Here is a 16,884-nt window from a genome sequence, read left to right as displayed (position 1 = left end):
TAGCAGGGGTGGGGTTTTTGGTTCTGTGCCCACCATGGCTTCATCTTCAGTGGCAGTTGGTGTGGGTTGGGGTGTGTGCTGCATTCCCATATGCTGTTAGGGCAAGTACAACAAAACCCACCTGTGTAAACACACACAGCAAAGTGATGTAGGAAGTTTCCATATAAAGGGCTGCAGTATGGAGAGGTAATGTGCAGGCTGGTACGTGGCTGTAGAGGTCACCTTGCTGCAGCTCTCCACTGATCAGCCACGGTCCGCTTGTACAGAAGCTATGGTGTGGGCACCCGAAAGTGCCCTCTAAGCAGGTGTGGCCTGGCTGGGGTCCTGGGAGAGGCAAGCAGACTAAGGGGTGCTGAGGTCAGACCAGCCCCATCTCATGTGCAAGACTGCCCAGCAGAGATCAGGTCTCAGAGGAGAACTCTCTCAAAAGTGAATCCTCAGCACAGCACAACTGCTCTACACAAACGCGGCCAGACTTCTTTTTTAAGCAAGTCCCGTTTTTTAGGAAGAGAACTCTTAGACCCGATCTGTGCTGGGCAATCTTGCACATGAGATGGGGCTGGTCTGACCTCAGCACTCCTTAAGTGCTGGGATAAAGTGTCTCATAAGAGCAAGTGGAGCCTAGAGACATAGATGTCCCTGCCCTCCGGGCTCCACATCAGCTGACTTGCGGCTCCACCACTTTCCTTGTCTCCTGGGGGCTCCACCCTAGAGAGGTGTAAGTTAGCAGTTACTTAATGTAATCACCCCAGGATGGAGGGTCTGTGCTGTGGGCCCAAGCCAGGGTTCCTTGTCTGGTGATGAGCAGTAAGGGGTGTGTTGTACCCATGGAAGATGGACTGACTTGTTCCTTGTGTCAACTGCAGCTTGTTGGAGGTGTCAATATGGCACTTAGGGTCTTTGCTCCCTTGATATTCTGAGGGTAGCAAGGGCAGTTCCACTGCAGAGGCAGTGGCAGAGAGGATTTCTGTTGCTCCTGGAAGCTCTGTCCAGGGAGTTGCTGAGTTGCTACTGGCTTGAAAGCTCAAGTGGGGGGCTGGCTGGAGACCCAGGCCAGGAAGACCTGCCCATCAAGGAGATATGGAAATGGGCACCCACATAACAGTCTGGCCACTTTTCTGTGGGGCTGCCGTGGTATGCTGGGGGTCCACTCCAGTCGCCAATTGCCTCGTATTTTCCAGTGGCTGAAGGTATCAGCAGTGAAGCCTGCGAAAAAGCAAAGACGATAGCCTGCCCTTTCCTCTGGGAGCTCTGTACCTCTGAGGTATGAACCTGTTGCCAATCTGAACACACCTGTTGGATGTGACTGGAAGCAAGTTGAGAAGTCTTGCCTAGTCAGGAGGAACAGGAATAGAGACTTGTTTAAAAAAGAAGTCTGGCCACGTTTTTGTAGAGTGGCTATGCTGTGCTGGGGGTTCACTTCAGCCCCTGGTCTCCTCAGACACTCTGAAACTCTAAGACTGAACTGGCTGAGTCATCCAAACAGCAAAGATGACAGTCTGGTCCTCCCCCTGGGAGCGCTGACTCAGGGAGGCCTGAAACCTCTGTCAGCCAGAGAACAGCAGTGAAGGTGGCTGGAGACCCTGGTTGAAAGGCTCCACCCAGTGATTAGAAATGTGGTTCGGGACTGGCTTAAACAAGAGTCTGGCCACGTTTTCGCAGGGTGGCTGTTCTGTGCTGAGGTACCACTTCCACCCCTGGTCAGCTTGGGCTCTCCAAAGCCCACAGGCCAGAAGGGTTAGTTGCCCAAACAACAAAGGTCATGGCCCACCCCTCTCTCTGGGAACTCTGTCCCAGGTAGGTTTCAAATCTCCATTGGCCAGGGAACACTGGTGGGTGTAGCTGGAGGCCTCAGGTGGGAGATCCTGTCCAGTGACGAGGAACAGGATCAGGGGCCTGCTTACAGAAGCATTCTGGCCATGATTTGGTAAAGCAGCTGTGCTATGCCACAGGATCTCTTCTGCCCCTGGTGAGTTTGTACTCTCCAAAGCCCACACGCTGGAATGACTAAGTTGCCCAAACAGGAAAGATGGTGGCCTGCCTCATCTTTTCTCTCAGAATTTATCCTGTGTGATGGAGCTTAATTTTTAGGTTGTTAATTTTACTGTCAGCATTAGAGTTGTTCAGAATCTCACTGTTATCTTTTAGGTGAGATATATGAGAATTCATTTTCTCCTGTAAATAAACCTGTTGATGTTTGTTCTCTGGAAAGAAGTCCCTTTCAGCTATCTGACTTTGATCACAATCATGTAGAGCAGTCGTCAGTCTACAATGACATGATTGAATTTCCATTTCCAGTGTTTCCTAGCTGTGTCTTACGTTCTCCAGTTCAGAACTGAGCATTCTCAGTTGTCAAAATCCTAAGCTGTCCACTGTACTTAAATACTGGTTTTCGTTAATGCTTCTTCATTCAATTGTATAGCCTTTAGAAGTTTATCACTCTTTTCTTTTACACTTTCAATTTCCTCCAAAATTTTATTTTCCCTTAGCTGGTTCTGATGTTTTGTTTCATCTAGTTCCAGTCTTAGCATGGCAATTTCTTCCCGCAACATGCCGTTTTCACGCAAGAGATCTTCTTCTTTCTTATGACTAAGAGAAAGCTAAGTAAACAAAGGGAACTTTTACTTAGCACTCAATAGAATGACATATCATGATTTCTTCTCAAATTAAAGAATGACATTTATATTTGTATAATGAAATAATTCCCACAGTGGATATTTAACTGGAAAAAAGTTGGACAAAACTTCAAATCTAAAAGAGTGTAAATTTCAAAAAGTTGAAATATTTATCTAAAGACCATGAAAAATAAATCACTAGAGGATTTTTAAGAATTTCAGAATTGGAAAAGCCTTTCTCTGAATTACAAAAAACCCAGAGGCATAAAATAGAAGATTAATACATTTGGCTACATTTTTAAAATTGGGTTTACACTCTGATATCTAACCTACAAACCACACCATCATAAGAGCCTTAGCTATGCATATATTAGGACAGAAGCAATTCCTCAAAGTTCTTTAAGTTCCTTTTTCTGAGGAATGTTTTATCAATATACTGCTTTTCTAATATTTTTACAGTCAGTTATAAGAATTACATTTATTCATAACTGTTAAATCTAAGCATTGTACCCTTCTACAATGTACACACCGGCATCTAAGCATTGCACTTCTATATACAACACTCAACTCATTTAAGATCACGATTCTTAAAAGGAGAGGTCAAAAAATATATGCAGCCAGGACCAGTGGCTCACACCTGTAATCCCAGCACTTCAGGAGGCTGAGGCAGGAGAATCGTGTGAACCTGGGAGGCAGAGGTTGCAGTGAACTGAGTTTGTGCCATTGCACTCCAGCGTGGGTGACAGTGCAAGACTCCATCTAGAATACACACACACACACACACACACACACACACGTATATATGCAACGTGCAAGATTTTTGCCAGGTCTTCTGATGCTACTGCTAGTGATCCTCCACAAAATCAGTTGCTTCTGTGGTGTAAATATATAAATACAAAAGAAGCCTTTTATTTCAAAATACAAATGGTAAATAAGATATAACTTACAAGGCTTTTCTTAGAAATCATGAGATTATTTGCCATTGCAATAACTTTTCTTTCCTCTTCATAATGTTTGAAACATTATAGTAGTAAGTGTGAAATACAGGAAACATACTGAACTATTCATCTGGGAAGAAAATACTTATCAATAAATTATCACTAAATGTGTATCATGGCATGTCATTGTTTTCAAAGCTCTTTGCATTGAAATGAGAAACTACTCGGAGCAAACTGTTCCTCTCCTCAAAAGCAAGGATAATGACATCCACAATGTGGCCTCTGACCCAGCTGTACATTTCCTACTTTCCTATTAGTGAAAATAACAAACTGACTTCTCTATTAATATTTTAAAAAGAACTAATGTCCCAAAACTAGCAAATCTGTTGTTAGTAGCAAAACTTATTTTTGATATTGGAAAGATAATCAATTCTTATGAAAAATATCAAATGCTTTTCCTTTGGATTGAGGCCATTGTGAAGGTCACTACTCGACTGTTGCAGGCAAATGCAGTTGAATTAAGAACATGGCTTTATCCTATGTGTACATATATAGATATATGACCAAGGATATACAGGGTGTGTGTGTGTATATATATGATTTAAAAATCCTTTATACCTTCCAAAATAAAGCTTTTTAAAAATATACACACATAAGAAAACATTTGATAATGACTAAAGAAAATACCTCAGAATTCATTTCCTTTTCAGCCACTTCTATCTGCTTTTGTTTATTAGTCAGAATCTCATCTTGTGATATTCCAGTGTTCTGTTCTTCAGAAAGTTGTTTCTGGGTACCATTTTGTTCGTCACTAGAAGAAATTTTAATTTTCATGAAATACTGGAGGTGTCCCTAAAATGATCTACAGGGCAAGATGGCACCATCAGATGTCATTCACACAATGTATATCTGCACATTAATCCAAGACAAGGCAAAGGGGTCTCACATCTGTTAACCCTGCTCTCCCAGTCATGTTGGCACCAGGGACTAGTTTTGTGGAAGATAATTTTTCCATGGACCTGAGGTGGGGGATGGTTCCAGGATGATTCAAGCACATTACATACATTGTGCACTTCATTTCTATTATTACTAATATATAATGAAATAATTATATAACTCACCATCATGTAGAATCAGTGGGAGCCCTCGGCTCATTTTCCTGCAACTAGATGGTCTCATCTAGGGGTGACAGGAGATGGTGACAGATCATAAAGCATTAGATTCTCATAAGGAGTGAACAACCTAGATCCCATGCATGAGCAGCTTGCAATAGGGTTCAAGTCATGCTCTTATGACAATCTAATGTCACCGCTGATCTGACATGAGGAGCAGCTCAGGTGGTAATGTGACAGAGAGTGGCTGTAAACAGATGAAGCTTCACTTGCTCACCTACCACTAACCTCTTGCTGTGTGGCCCAGGTCCTAACAGGCCAGGGACTGGTACTGGTCTGTGGCCTGGGGATTGGAAACCCCTGTGTTAGCCCAAACCTTTTATGTTTATTTTTTTGGAAACAGTTTCCACTTATATTCTTGATTCCTCTGTAATTTATAGACAACTTAGAAATTCCCTTTGGAACAAGACAGGGTCTAATATTGTGTTTTTAACATAGAACTTTGAATTAATTTTATCTGTGTATGAGAGAGAGATGTGAAATAAACTGATCATTAATCGCTTTCAATTTTACTTTTATTTCATGCATATTAAGAAGAAAACTGGGAAGCCCTAGGCAGAGCAATTGGGCAAGAGAAATAAAGGGCATCCAAATTGGAAAAGAGAAAGTCAAACTCTCTCTTCACCAATGATATGATCTTATGCCTAGAAAACCCTACAGACTCCTACAAAACACTCCTAGATTTGATAAATGAATTTAGTAAAGTCTCAGAGGTTACAAAATATACAAATACCAATGAACAGTACCACTATACACCAACTACAACCAAGCTGAGAGTCATATCAAGAATCCAATCCTTTTTACAATGGCTGCAAAATAGTAAAATACCTAGGAATATACTTAATGAAGGAGGTGAGTGATCTATCAAAGGATAACTGGAAAATGCCACTGAAGAAAATCACAGATGATACAAATAAATGAACATACATTCTATGTTCCTGGACTGAAAGCATTGATATTGTGAAAATGCCATAGTGCCCAAAGTAGTCTACAGAGTCAATACAGTTTCTACCAAAGTACCAATGTCATTCTTCACAGAGTTATTTTAAAAAGCTGTCATTCATGTAGAACCACAAAAGAGCCTGAATAGCAACAGACATACCAAGCAAAAGGAACAAACATGTTGGCATCACATTACCTGACTTCAAATGATACTCTAAGGCCACAGTAACAAACATCATGGTACTGGTATAAAAGTAGATACACAGATCAATGGAACAGAATAGACAACTCAGAAGAAAGGCCACTTACAACCAAATGATCTCTGAGAAAGGATACAAAAACATACACTGGAGAAAGTACACGTTATTCAACAAATGGTGCTGGGAAAAAAAGATAGTCACATATAGAAGAATGAAATTGGATCTCTATCTCTCACCATGTAAAAAAATTAATTCAAGATAATGGCCTAAACCTAAGACCTGAAGACATTAGCCTAGGCAAATAATTTATGATGAGGACCCTGAAAGCAAAAGCAACAAAAATAAAAATAAATAAATAAATAAATAAATAAAGACCTAATTAAACTAAAAAGCTTCAGCACAGCAAAAGAAATAATCATCAAAGTGAGCCAACAACCTACACAATGGGGAAAATATGGGCAAATTATGAATCTAACAAAGGATTAATGTCCATAACCTACCAGAAACTCAAACAAATCAGCAGGAAAAATACAAATAATTCCATTAAAAAGTGGGCACATGACATGAATAGACATTTCTCAAAAGAAGATGTACAAATGGTGAACAAGAATATAAAAACATGCTAAATATTACTAATCATCAGGGAAATGTACAATAAAACAACAGTGAGATATCACCTCACTTCAGCCAGAATGGTCACTACTAAAATAAAAAAAACAGCAGATGTTGGTGTGGATGTGGTGAAAAAAGAAGAGTTATACACTGCTGGTGGGGATACAAATTAGTACAAATCTATGGAAAACATTCTGGAGAGTTCTGTTAAAGTAGATCTTACCATTCTATCCAGCATTCTCATTTCTGGATACCTACCCAAAATAAAAGAAATCATACTCTCAAAAAGACACCTATATACGTATGTTTACTGCAGCATAATTCACATATGCAAAGATATGTTATCAGCCAGTGTCCATCAACTGATGAGTGGAATAAAGAAAATTATATATATATATATATATATATATATACACACACCTGAGACTGGGTAATTCATAAAGGAAACAGGCTTAATTGATTCACAGTTACACATGGCTGGGAAGGCCTCAGGAAACTTACAATCATGGCAAAAGGTAAAGGGGAAGCAGGCAACTTCTTCAAAAGGTGGCAGGAGAGAGAGAAGTGAAAGGGAAAGAGCCCATTATAGAATTATCTGCTCTTGTGAGAACTCACTATCAAGAGAACAGCATGGAGGAAACCAACCCCATGATCCAATACCTCCCAGCTGGTCTTTCTCTCAACACCTGGGAATTACAATTTGACATGAGATTTGGGTGGAAACACAAAGCCAAACTATTGGGGGGGGGTGTGTATCCTTACTTTTAAAATATCAAAATGTCATTATTTATATTTCAAAAGTAGCAATTTTTATTAGTAATGATTTTGTTTGAAAATAAAATGACCTTGTAAATTTTCTTCAATTTTAGCCTAGTATTTAGTCAAAATATAAAAAGCTGAATTTGCCAGCAGAAAACTGTAATTACTTTTAAATGAGGTAAAGATATATAAGAATATCACTGTTATTGTACTGAGAAGAAAGTGAACAAGAAAAGGAATTTAAAAAGAGGGTATCACTACCATATACATACATGAACTGACAAAGAGACTAAAATCTCCTACTGGAGATTATGTTAGGACTTGAGCAAAAGCTTCTAAAAATACCAAAAACAGAAAGAAAATAATTAATTTTAAGGAATAAATTATACAGAGAAATATGTATTTTTTTAAAAAAGAAAACAGATCTTCCTGAGAGCTATTATTAACCAATTCATCTTGACCAAAATTTTCAAATGAAGTCTACAATTCTGGAATATAAAATACTTTCATTTTGAACATAGTTAATTGAAGGCAACTTTTATACAGAAAATTTTTGGTTAAAGTTGACTCTAACTTAGGAAAGAAATGACTTGTACCAATGGTAACAACAAGCCACCCAAAAGCCAGTTTGAAATGTAGTCAATCAATCAATGACCACTGCTCTTGCTCACCAACCAATATCAATGTGAGCAGCTTGCTTCTGAAATACAGCCACGCAGCAGCACCTGCTCCATCAGAATAGACAGTGCCTGACCAGTATTCCTCTTACTATAGGAAGCAAAAAATTCCAACTCTGTATCTTTATTTCAAATACCAAAGGTTCATAATCCCTTGAAAAGAATTTGTAAGTCCATTAAATGTGCCACCCTAATTTTTTTTTAAATAAAATACTAGTGGCCAGGCGCAGTGGCTCATGCCTGTAATCCCAGCACTTTGAAAGGCCGAAGTGGGTGGATCACCTGAGGTACAGAGTTTGAGACCAGCCTGACCAACAGGGTGAAACCCCATCTCTATTAAAAATACAAATATTAGCCAGGCGTGGTGGCATGCCCCCGTAATCCCAGCTCCTTGGGAGGCTGAGGGAGGAGAAATGCATGAACCAGAAAGCGAAGGTTGCAGTGAACTGAGATCATACCACTGAACTCCAGCCTGGGGGATACAGCGAGACTCCATCTCAAAATAAAATAAAATACCAGTAAAGTTTGCAATTCCTCTGACTCAGTTTACCATAATTACAATTATGATTACTAGTAAAAGAATAAATAGTGAATAACCACAATATTGGGCTTTTCTCTCTAAATAAAAAAATAATATAAAGAATGTAGCTTATTATAAAGAGCCAAAACCATTTTTAAAATGCATGTAATTACCGGGCAAAACTGTTAGAATGAACCATGTCAAACATTTTTAAAGTGAGAATTAATCAAACAATATATCCAGGATAAACTCCATTCACTCATTTAATAAGTATTTATTAGGTAGCTTCATCCAATATGCTAGGCCTTTTTCTAGGCAGTGAGGATATGGTAGTGAAAAAATAAAAACCCTATTCATGAGAGTGAGAAAAACACACAATAACAACAGACAGATAAGGCAAAATATACAGTATGTTAGAGGAGAAAAACTAAAGTAGGAAAATGAAATGTTTATGTGTTTGGTGGGGAGGGTGGTGGGAAAGTTGGGGTGGTCAGAAAAGTCCCTGCTGAGAAAGGGGATTTTTTTTTCTAATACAAAAAACCTTTTATTTGTATATCAAAGACTCTAAGAAATGATGACATAAGGTTAACAGCGTTGATGTCAAGATACAAATGGGTTTGAAGTTAGAGATGTTAAATCACTTGGTTTCACTGAACCTTCCCTTCATTACGTTAGAGAGCATCCCTGGTAGGCACCCAATTGAACCTCAAGCATGACGCGTCTAGGTAGCACGCTGTTCTTCCTCAGAAAGTGGTTGTTCCTTAATGTCTTTCTTTTTACCCTTTTTCCTCTTCTTCTTAGAAAGGGGGTTTTAAATAAAGAACTGAAGGAATGGAAAGAGAAAGCTAGGAGGATAACTGGGGAAAAAGCACTCCAGACACAGGGAACTGCGAATCACAGAGGTGTGCCTGGCGTCTTTAAGAACTAGGGGTAGATAAGGGACGGCAAGAATTCAGTTTGGCTGAAGCAGAGCAAGGGAGATAATGAGGAGGAACTTTGACACATACTCTGAGTGAAATGGGAGATAATCAGAAGGGCTGGGGCAGAGGAATGACACAATTTGACTTATGTTTTAAATACATCCACTGAGTTAAGAATTGATGAAAAGGGAAGTTTTTAAAAAACAGGACTATCAATTCCCAGTCTATGACACTCATCTAGACTGCAGATGAGGGTGGCTCAGATGTACAAGTTATGACTGGCTTCTGGACATATTCTTCAGGTAGACCTGACAAGATTTACTGAGAGATTAGATGTGAGGTGTCAGAGAGAGAGAGAGATGAGTCAAGAATGACACCGAGATATTTGGCAGAGCAACTGGAAGAGTTGCCCTTAACCAAAAATAGGAAAGACTACATGAGGTGCAGATTTCAGGAAGGACATCAGTAGCCCAATTTTGGATCTGACAAGTGTGTGATACCCAATAACTAACCAAATAGAGACGTCAAGTAGGCAGGCTGATATAGAAATCTGGAATTAAGGAGAAAGATCTGAGCTGGAGACATACATTCAAAAATCACTAGCATATACACAGTAGAAAAAGTCATGAGGGGCTGGGTGCAGTGGCTTACACCTGTAATCCCAACAGTTTGTGAGATCAAGGCAGACAGATCCCCTGAGGTCAGGAGTTTGAGACCAGGGTGGCCAACATGGGGAAATGCTGTGTCTACTAAAAATACAAAAATCAGCTGGGCATGGTGGCATGCACCTGTAATGCCAGCTACTCAGGAGGCCGAAGCAGGAGAATCGCTTGAACCCAGGAGGCAGAGGTTGTAGTGAGCCGAGATCACACCACTGAACTCCAGCCTGGGAGACAGAGTGAAACTCTGTCTCCAAAAAAGAAAAAGAAAAAGTCACGAGAAAGAAGACTGAGGAGTGAGCCCTGGGAAACAACAACGTCCAAAAGGAGAAAGATGAGGAGGAGCAAGCAAAACAGACCATGATGAATGGACTAGAAAGGCAGGAGGAAAAGCCTGAGGGAGTGAGGTCCTGAAAGCCAAGTGAAGATGCCATTAGGGAGGAGATGCCCTCCATTGGCTCAAATATTGCTGACAGATTAAATAAAATGAGGTGGAAGAAAAGTGCCTAGATTTATTACAGAAAAAAATTAGTGATAATCTTGAGGAAAAACAATGTTGGAGGACTGCTGAAATTGAAGACTTACTGGCATGAGATCAAGAGTGAATGAAAAGAAAATTTGAGTTTGTGAGTGTAGACAGTTCTTTTAAGGACATCATACTTAGGAGTCATGGCTGAGAATGTTGTAATTTTCTTCCACAGTCATGGAAAAGTAATAGACAAATAGTTTCAAATTTTACATAACAGGTGTAGTTTTCAAATTTTATATAACAATTATATATTTTAAAGCTTATAAAAATTATACACATGTGGCATTAAAAATGCCAGACCAAGGTGTTAAATTCTTAAAACTATAGAACTAAAATTTGCCTTGACCATTTCTAGATTACATAAGCTAATTATCATTTTGTTCATGCTTATACATAAAGACCAAGAAAAACTAAAAGCTTCAAGGAGAGTATTTCTTGCTTGATAAAAATCAGCCAATTCTAGGACAGTTGATACTCATCGAATATACAAAGTAATTGATCACCGTAAAATACTGAGTTCTATTAACAGGAATAAAGTGGCAGAAATGCAGAAAATAATCTTATTTTACAAATGAAATTTTTAAAATTATATGAAGTCACTGTGGAAAAATATGGTGAGGTGAATACTGAAATATATCCTTTTCTCAAAGGAAAGATAATGTCACACATGCAGGGCACTTTTACAAATAAGTGTTACTGCATTAGCAGCACCTTCCTTTTAGCACACGGGTCAGCAAATTAGCACCTGTGGGCCAAATCCAGCCCACTGCCTGTTTTTGTAAGTAAAGAATCTTGGAACACAGCCATGCTTATTCACTTTACAGTCCATAGAGTCAATTAGCTGGGTGTGATGTTGCACACTTGGGGTCCCAGCTAATAGAGAGGCTGAGGTGGGAGGATCACTAGAGCCCAGAAAGTCAAGGCTGCAGTGAGCTGTGATCACAAAATTGCACTCCAGCCTGGGCAACAGAGACCCTGTCTCAAAAAAAAATATATATATATAGTCCACAAAGCCTAAAATATTTACTAACTGGCTCTTTGCAGAAAAAGCTGGCCAGCTCCTGGTTTAGCAGATGAAAGATACTTTGATATATTTTAATAAAAGTTTTACTCAATATACTCAAATGTTTATATTAAATATAGATCCCCATGTACAATCCCTTGGCAATATTCAGATTGAAGGTCCAATATTTTGGCACTCAGGCACTGACAACAAAAATTTAATAACTAGCAATCTCGTTGCTAACAAGGTACAGTGTCAATGTAGCATGTAGCTTCCATTTGCAACACAGCAGATATTACAAGAATTCTAACAAAATTATCTTAAGATATGTTACCAAGCTAAATGCTTTAAATACATTTTAATTGTGAAATAATCAGTATACTCTAGATCTAACCTCATTTGTAAAAAATGTTTGCATACTGTATTATTTTCTGGGTATGAAAATTGAGCTATTTCCTATCGGTAAGGATTTACTTTTGATAATGATAAATTCCTATTGATAAGGATCCATCTTTTTGATATAATAATGCTGTAAGAAATGTCCTTATACATAAGTACATATGTGACAAATCTATACAAATATCCTTAACATACCTATATATGCTTACTATGTTATATATGTGTGTGTGCAAATATGCTACTAAATTAATGTTCAAAATATATTTACCAACAGTGTATGAAATGTCTTTTTCAATGAGACCATTTCCTTTGCAGCAACACACATGGAGCTGGAGGCCATTATCCTAAGCAAACTAATGCAGGAACAGAAAATCAAATGCCACATATTCTTACTCATTTGTGGGAACTAAACAATGAAAACTTATGGACACAAAGAGGAGAATAACAGACACCAGGGTCTACTTGAGGGTGGAGTGTGGCAGGAGGGAGATGACCAAAAAACTACCTCTCGAGTATTTTGCTTATTATGTGGCTGATGAAATAATCTGTAGTCCAAACCTCCATCACACAGTTTACCTATATAATAAACCTGCACATGAACTTCTGAAGCTAAAATAAAAGTTCATTAAAAAGAAAAGAAAATGCCTTTTCCCTCACATTTGCCAATACTGGTTATTTTTCAAATAAATTAATGACTGGAAAAAACGGTAACTCATTGTTTACTGATTTTCATTTTTCTGATTAACGGGCAAGGCTGAATATTCTAGTAAAAGTATAAAATTTGTTCATTATGAAAGCCCAAATTAGGATTAGTTTGACAGCATATAGTTATCTCCTATTAAATGTTGCCATAGGCTTACCTGTGATACTCTTCATTCTCAGTGTCAGGAAATTGCTGATTTTCAGGTTTTCTGCTCTTCCTTTGTGGAAGTAATCCATCATCACCATTGCCAGCACTGGCACCATTAGTCAGGTTTTCTGGTAATCCCACAGGATTACTTCCATGCTTCTTTATTTCTTCTTCAACCTTGAGTGGAAGTTTGATATTAAGGATGGTTATCACTTTATTGAATAAAAATAACCTTTTTAATTGATTTTATCAATTTACTCAGTTTGCCATTATTTTAGTCATTAAAAATATCTCACACTTAAATTTGATCATATATACAGAACTATTACCGTATAATTTTAAGATGTAATTATCATGTCATTAGTATATCATTGAAATTTTTGTAAAGTTTGCTTGATTGCTGTTTGACTGAATAAAACAGAATTTTCCAAAATTCAAAAAGGGCCCTCCTTCATTTTGTGCTTTTATTCCCAAAAACTCTTCAAAATCTTATATATGAATTTACCCCATTTGACTCATGGGAACACAAAAATAAAACGACATAGACACAAAATGTGTCTTCTGTCTTTACCACCTAGATTTTACATTAAACACTCAGATGTAGAGGATGAGACACTGGGGGGCTTCAGGAATAGAAAGGAAGATGGCCCTTTTCTGCACTAAGATATTCTCCTCCCCCGCTGCCTTTGATCGTTCTTTTTTCATTTGGTTCCTGGATATCAAAAACATGATGGTGCTCACTGAAACATGAAAACCAAAGTCTGCCACAACACAAGGAGCAGAGTGAAACTGCTGAGGTGCAAGCGTGGAATTCCAGAAAATTAGATGCTCCCCAAATTTCACATTCAATAACTATACAATTTTCCAGCTGGAAATTAGAAAGAATAAGTAATTATCTTATTTAGCCACATTATCTAGTGATAATCAGACTAAAACCAAGAAAGATAAAATGATTGGTCCAAATCTCCTGAAGTGGCATTATCTAGCATTTTATGGCACCATTCAGGATTGTTCCATAATAATGAAAGAATCTCTCTAGGGTTTGTATCTCTTGAAAACTCAATGTACAGAATTCTTTCTGAGTTAAATATTAAATTTTTCACTGGTGATTTATGCTACTTACATGATAGGATCATGTATGCCTACACTTACTACACTTTGTTAAACAGCATAACATAAAAATCTAATTCCACAGAAACATTTGAACATAAAGGTATACCTCTCTATCACAGTCCTTATTTATTTCTGGTTCTTGAGACATTTTCTGCAGATGCAAAAATAGAAGGTTAATTTGCTTGTTGTATTTCCGTGTATGTCTCCTCTTTTGGAATGCATGTTAAAATAATTTTATTCTTAAGTAATCAAGTATGGACATGAAAAATTAGAAAATAAAATAAAATTTAACTGTTAAAATAATTAAATAAATAAATAATTAAAATTAAGAATTAACTTTTTAATCTATGTTTAGCTACTGCCACATCATTGGCTTCTGACTAACATGTGAAAAATAATTCACCTTAGACAAAGGGAGAATAAAAACATGAACCAGCAAACTTAACTTTGTTACCATTTGTTTGGACTAAACTTAATTTGTTATGTGTTAAATCTACCAAAAATGAATTAGCAGATGATTTGTAGTGTTCCAAGGGCTTCCTCACTTGAAAAGAGTATATCTCATGAAACCCTAACTAGTGAGCCCCTATAGTGCACTGAAGTGCTTTTTTAAAAGATTCCTAATTGGATTGTAGGCACGCTTTAAATTATTAGGAGCGGAAATCAACACCAAACAGGAAGAAATGCAAATTCTTAAATTTTAATTGAAATTATATGCTGTAATATGATAGTGTTATGTATCTAGATGATCTGCTTAAGTCCAGTTCTAATATATTCTAAGGTGTACTAATTACAGTGGATAAAAATTTTTTAATAATCTGTACTGATTTTCTGCAACTAAAATAAGGTAGAAGGTTATTGTGTTTGTGCACTAACACCAAATGTCCCATTCTGCAAGATATGATTCTTGTAATAGGCAGTTGGGTTGCTTTTATGACCTGGTTCCCTCCCTGAACAGAAATGCTGAGGTCAGTGAGAGACCACAAGGCAGAATATGTCTTTAACCTTGGTTTCAGTGACTGACAATATAAAACTGCAGATTTTCAATCACTGGCCGTGATTATTCTTTAACCATGAATCCAGCTCAGGGACCTTCAGTGTTACATTGTTCACAGTTCTATTGCTTAATAATATAATCCAATAATTGATGTTACTTTCTTTATCATGTTAGGGTGTTGTAAAAAAAAAGAACAAACAAAGGTCTGGAATATGTTTTTGCCTCTATTCCAAAAGGAAAGATTAGCTATAAGCTAATCAAAAAGGCAGATAAGAATATTTTAAATAAGAATACTGTAAAATAAGAGTATTTTAAATTTTGTAGTGGTTATGTTTTTAAGCTAAATATCAAATGTTAAATTAGAATTTATTGATTCTTCTGTTAATGAGATTGCTGAATTTATTAAAATAAATTTTAAGAATATATTTAAAAATTCTTAAAAAAAGAATCTATTGATTCTTAAAACCTAGTCTGAAAGGTAATTTCCCTTGGACTATCTAATATTATTAAAGCAAAGGAAACAACATTAAATCAAAAATTTAAATTTAAAATTTTCCATGCCTCTGGCTGGCTATTTTCACTGACTTTAAGCCTTTGTGACTCTTCCTCTGATGTCAGCTTTAAGTCTTGTTCTGTTGAGAAATCCATATATTCAGTTAAGATGAACCACTTAGAACAGTTAAAAACTATTGCCTTTATAAAAATAGATTGAAGACAACATTTTATTTTATTTCATAAATTGAGTGTTTAGTCTTTCATGAAATAGTTACTTAGGAAATAATTCTCCAAAACTTCAACAAACCACTTGGGGAGACACCTGATGTGATTCACTCACAAATTCATCCACCCCACATAAATGAACAAAACCACCAGAAACACAACTTTAAAATACAGTAGAAACATATAAGGTAACTCAGTATGTTGTTCACTTCCTAATAGTGAAGCAGTAAATGTAAAGAAAAGAAAATTTAGTTTTAAAGAGAAACAAGTTTTCCTGCACTTAGCTACTCTGACTCTAAGGACAGTATCAGGCAGGGCCCAGGAAAGGTTGTGGTGACCCTGTCTGAGAAGCCAGAGCCCACAGGTATGGGCTCCAGACATCCCAGAGAAAAGTTAAGAAAACAAATTCCTTTACCATCTCCCCTCCCCCTCAGCATTTATTCATAGCTATTTTTACAAATGCATATATTTTGCAAATTCTTGTTTTCCTTCAATGCAGCTGCAAGGTCACAAGCTATGCAGTGGTTGCAAAACTGTCACTATACAATTAACTGCCTTTGTTCTGCTTCTGTAAGTTTGCCTATATAAGCCAAGCCCTGTCTTTGTTCAGGGCTCAGGTTTTTGACGCAAATCCGCTGAGCTGGTGTGCACCTAAATAAAATCCTCTTGTTTGACCCACTGGGTCTCTCCTGCCTCCTGTTTTCTGCAAAAATAGTAACTTACAAATGATTTCCAAAATTACTACTGACACCTTTGTTAGTGTACAATGTCTTCTTAACATCTAAAATGTTTCCATCCACTATTATGACAAATTTATATTCATTTTTCTTTTTTTTTTGTTTTTTTGTTTGAGCCAGGGTCTTGCTCTGTCACCAGGCTGGAGTGCGGTGGCACAATCTCAGCTCACTGCAACCTCTGACTCCCTGGTTCAAATGATTCTCCTGTCTCATTCTCCTGAGAAGCTGGGATTACAGGCACACACCATCATGCCCAGCTAATTTTTGTATTTTTAGTAGAGATGGGGTTTCACCATTGGCCAGGATGGTCCTGATCTTTTGACCTTGTGATCCACCTGCTCCAGCCTCCCAAAATGCCGCAATTACAAGCGTGAGCCACCACACCCAGCCTTATTTTCATCTTTTAAAACAATGCTATGGGAAGTCTTCCTTGATTCTGCAGATCTTTCCCCAGATAAACAGGTAACTCCTTCCTTGAGGTAGCCTTAGGACCTCACTGATTTTTCTACTGTACCTTTACCA

The 16,884-nt window shown here is 37.7% G+C and overlaps 1 pseudogene; it reads right to left on the bottom strand.

Moving 5' to 3' along the window:
* Window positions 1-2,512: 2,512 nt before the first annotated feature.
* LOC134729748 (POTE ankyrin domain family member B3-like) overlaps window positions 2,513-16,884 on the bottom strand; it is a 34,962-nt pseudogene continuing 20,590 nt past the window's right edge.

This window comes from Pan paniscus, chromosome 22 (assembly GCF_029289425.2).
Source record: "Pan paniscus chromosome 22, NHGRI_mPanPan1-v2.0_pri, whole genome shotgun sequence".
In the NCBI taxonomy this organism is placed as follows: Eukaryota; Metazoa; Chordata; class Mammalia; order Primates; family Hominidae; genus Pan; species Pan paniscus.
This window is presented reverse-complemented; position numbering and strand designations above follow the sequence as displayed.